Source organism: Miscanthus floridulus, chromosome 16, assembly GCF_019320115.1.
Source record: "Miscanthus floridulus cultivar M001 chromosome 16, ASM1932011v1, whole genome shotgun sequence".
Lineage (NCBI taxonomy): Eukaryota > Viridiplantae > Streptophyta > Magnoliopsida > Poales > Poaceae > Miscanthus > Miscanthus floridulus.
The window spans coordinates 105,605,203-105,609,999 of NC_089595.1; the positions used below are offsets into that span (position 1 = coordinate 105,605,203).

At 43.8% G+C, this 4,797-nt stretch overlaps 1 pseudogene; it reads left to right on the forward strand.

Moving 5' to 3' along the window:
* Positions 1-255: 255 nt before the first annotated feature.
* On the forward strand, positions 256-4,452 carry LOC136513177 (uncharacterized; annotated as a pseudogene).
* Positions 4,453-4,797: the final 345 nt, after the last annotated feature.

Genomic DNA, 4,797 nt, shown 5'->3' on the forward strand with positions numbered 1-4,797 from the left:
CTTGAAAAGGAAATCTATTGGAGCTTGATTTTTGTCTTCGATTTTTTTTTATTGGTTGTAGGGAAATGAGATAACTTGTTCCAATCAAGTGTAGATGCTCTAACCATCTTCCATTGCGCGCGTGACATGTCCTTACGTGCTCCCGCCACAGAAGCGAACATGTAGGCCCCACAGCGTGCCGACCTCGAATAATATCCAGCCGTCCATCCATCCACGTCGTCTCGTCGGGGACAGGCAAGACGTTATCGCCGTCGCAGCGCCTCCCGATCACCCACCACCAGTCCACCACCACCACTGAACCCGCTTCTTCCTCTCCACACCTCTCGGCTTCGCGAAACCTCGCCCCCATTCCCCTCGAAGCCTACGGGCTCGGGGGGCTTCGATCGAATCGGATCGGAAGCATGGAGATCTCGCTCGAGGCGTCGTGGGTGGGCGTGCAGCGGCACGGGCAGGACCTGGCGGACCGCCTCGCGCAGGGCTTCTCGGGGCTCCTCCTCCACGCGCAGCCGCCGCAGCTGCCCCCGTGGTCGCCGCCAGCGCTGTTGCCGCCCAAGATCGTCATCCCCTTCGACATCGACCTCCCCGTTGTCCCCTTCGTCGGCGGGGTGCGCCGCGCGGTCCGGGGCCGTGGACCTCCCCGCCGTGGCCGTGTCCTCGCTCGTCGAGATCGGCGGCAGGCTCGGGCAGGCGGGGTCCGAGCTCGGTGCGGCGGTTCAGCACCTCGCGCGCCAGGTGCCTGTGCCTGTGCCGTTCCGGAAATGGGAAGTCGCACAGCCGCCGACCGCGGTGACGGCGGACGAGGGGGAGGTTGCGCTCGCTGTGAGGGCGGTTGGGTCCACGAACGTCGCTTTGGAAAGGGCTGTAGACATAGGGTCCCTCGAGGTGGCAGCAGCTGCTGCTGCTGCGGCCACTGGAAGTGCCACTGCAGCTAGTGTGGGTGCGGTTGGGGCCATGGGCGACGATGGACTGGATGAGGAGGAAGACGGATTTGATTGCGAAATTGGGACATTGGAGAACTTTGAGAAGGCTAAGGTTTGTATGATCAATCGGATTGACGATGAACTTGCACATAATTGACACATTTTCTGTCACGGGATAACCTAGACTGTTCTGTTCTGAAACATTTTGGTGAGCTAAACTGTGCTTAAGAATATATGATGTTTTGGCTATATGGTTGATTTAGGTGAACTGTTTATAATTTGTCTACATTGAGTTCTTTTTTATGCTTTGGTGCTTTAAATAGCTCTCACTCATCTAATGTGTCTGTTATGGGCCCTTTATGTTAACAACTGGTTGTGATCATTGGTTGTAATTAGCACTACCTGCAGTTCAATTATGCTGTTGGCTGTTGCTGTATCAAAAACTTCTTTCTTACCTTCTGTTAGTCGTATGCGTATTAAATGGATTTTTTAATCCTGAACTACGAGTCATAACTCTTGTATTGATGTTGGCACAGGGCACTGTAAATATCTCAGCAACTTACAACACCAGGCACCATGACTTCGAGAGTTCAGTAGTTGCACGAGGAGACCTTTGGAGGTTAGAGTCATCACGTGGCAATTTAACTTCTGGAAATGATAGCTCGCCACTTTTCCTTGTTCAACTGGGGCCTTTACTGTTTGTTCGAGACTCCACGCTTCTTTTGCCCGTTCATCTGTCAAAGCAACACCTTCTTTGGTATGGTTATGATCGCAAGGTACTTCTCCCCCCTTTCTTTAGGCTTGATGTCATTTCGTCTTATGTATGTGGCCATTCAAATTGTATACTTACATCACTTATCTTGTGATTTGTGAAGACTAGCAAACTATTTGATTATTTTCTATACACCATGGTAGCTTTAAAAGTTTAGCATGCAGTTTATGGTCATAGAAAATTTACTGCAGATGGAACTCGTTCTTGGTTCGAAGGATAGTTCATACATGCAAGTGATAGCATATTATTAGGTGTTAGAGAATACTCTCTGGCGAATCATTTGCTATCACAGTTATTTATGTTTTTGCACTCCAATACTCAAGTAGCTCTATGGAAGACTTGCATTTCCCAGCTAAATATCTTATCTTGTTTCTGAACATTACAGATTGATATTCAAACTTTTGTTGCTTTTTTTTCCCACTCAAATACTCAAGTAGCTCTATGGAAGCTTTATATTTCCTTAGCTAACTATCTATCTTCTTTCTGAACATTACTGATTGATAATCAACCTTTTGTTGTTTATTTATGTACTCATATCTATATAAATTATTTACATTGCCGAATTTTGGCCCTATCACCAAAGTCAATAAGTCATGCATGTAATATTCTTTTGCTGTTTTCAGAAGTATATTATTTTTTGCATACCAATTTCTGCTAAATCACTGAGGACGTCTAGCACCTAATATAGTTGCGTTTGTCGCCCTCTCTATAGAATTTCACATATTCAAGCATTTCCAGTTTCTGTATCAATTACGCCTATCCAAGCACTTCAAGTTTCTGTACTGGCTGTTCTTTATTGCATGTCCATATTGAAATTCATGCAAGTGTTGCAGAACGGAATGCATTCCCTATGTCCAGCTATCTGGTCAAAGCATAGAAAATGGATGCTGATGTCAATGATGTGCCTCAACCCTGTAGCTTGTGTAAGTGTATATGCCTTTTACCTGTCTCTCAACACACCATTTATCCTATTGGTTGTACACATTTTTTTTCTTTACCAAATTTCTGGTTCTACGAAGATTCAGTCATTTATATCTAGCAAATTAACAACGGGATTGGCTCATATTTGCAAATTGTCACTCCATATGATAAGAACATTGGCTGGATAACTGGGCAGCTGGTGCCTAGTTGGCTGGTTAACAAGCTTTCCTGTTTAATTTTGCCATCATGCTATCAAAGGATATATGATTCCTATCACATAGTTTTTATAGGATTGTCCCCATTAATCGCTTGCAGCAAAATGGGACTCTGACTAGAGTTTTTATAGAATTACTGTGCAATAAAATAGGACTTGCTCATAATTTCTGTGGCATGCCCCTATGTAGAAGTACGGATTGCATCATCTTACCACTGCAGTATGACATATTTCTGCTGTTTAATGCTCTTTGCTTGGATTTTTGTTTCAGTCCTTCATGGATGTGCAATTTCCAAATGGACAATTGACATATGTTGCTGGTGAGGGGATAACAGCAAGTGGTTTAATCCCTTTATTTGGCGGATTCCTCCAAGCACATGGAAAGTGTCCTGGTGATACAAGAGTGAGCTTCTCTTTCAAGGTTAGTATATGCGTAAGCATGCTACCTGTAGCATCACTTAATCCTCTTGAGATCTGTTCCTAATTACTTCACCTGCCTCTTCTTATTTCTACTCCATTTCTTTTGAAGAACAAACAAGGTACTAGGTTCACTCCAACGTTTCAGTGGCCTGATAATTCCGTTTCATTTGGAGTTGCACAAGCTGTAGCATGGAAGAGGTCTGGCCTTATGGTGAGGCCCAGCATTCAAATCAGGTAGATTGAATATAAGCACTTGCTCAGAGTTATAATTAGCAGTTTGCTTTTCAAGATAAATGAGGTTATTCTGAATAGCTTAGTAAAAATGTGGCCTGCTGTTAGTCACAATACAGTGACATCTTTTGTTGGATGCATCGTCTTGTAAATATTTTTGTTGGTCAGGAAAGCTTTGGCAGATATAACTACATTCTACCATAGAATACAACCTGAGAGCGTGTTCATTGATCTTGCTTATGTCATTTTACTTTTTGGCCTTCTTTAAATGAGTACAAACATGGGTGGATATTTAAGTGTCTTTTGGGTTTTCACTACTGTGGTTCTCATGCCATTGTATCAATCCCTTCTTTCCAAGTTTATTTTAGTTGCACACTTCTGAACTTATTAACCGAAGTACATGCACCAGTGTTTGCCCCACTTTCGGAGGAAGTGATCCTGGAATACGCACCGAGTTTGTCCACTCTTTGAAAGACGAACTCAGCGTAATGTGTGGTTTCTCTTGCTCAAGACATCCCTCAGCATTCACAGCTCTCTCTGTAAGCACTCCACCTCTTCTCATGTATAATAAGTTGCCTGTAATTGAATTGCACTGTGCACACCTTACCGCGAACTGAGGCCTCGAATGGTGCTTTGGCAGCTTGGGCGATCCAAATGGAATGGCCAGGTCGGCAGTTCGGGACTAGTAATCACCTTGGAGACACCCCTTGACAACACCGCAAGGCCTTCTTTATCTGTTCAATTGAACGGGGGTTTTGAGTTCTGACGTCTCCTCCGTGAGCTCTGGATACAACTGTATATACTGTATCTCATTTCGAGAAGATGATACCACTGTATATATTGCACGATCCCCGTAGACATATAGCTGCGTTTCAGTAGATAATATCTTCCCAACGAGTGAAGTGTATAGTCCTAAAAAACAGAAAATGGCCTAATGTTTTGGTCCACTATATATGAATAAATTTGAAGGCTCATATGTCGTGCGTTACAACTATTTGTCTTAGTAACAACTATACTAAATATTTGTCTTAATAACAACTATGCTCCTATGTCAATTTTTGATACGTGTCATTTTTTTTACCATTTATGCGATATACAGAAGGTCATCACATCAATCCTATCGAATGTGAGACAGTGAGAGTGAGGGTCTGCCTGCCCCAATTCCATTGGGGTGACTCCTTTTTACACGCTCGATGGTGGCAGAACAAGGCTCACGAGCTAAATGAGTTTTTTTAATCAATATTTTAAAAATCAACCTGGTTTGAAAAGGCTTTTTATACATCTATAATCTTTTTGGTCGCACCAATAAGACTAGTGCG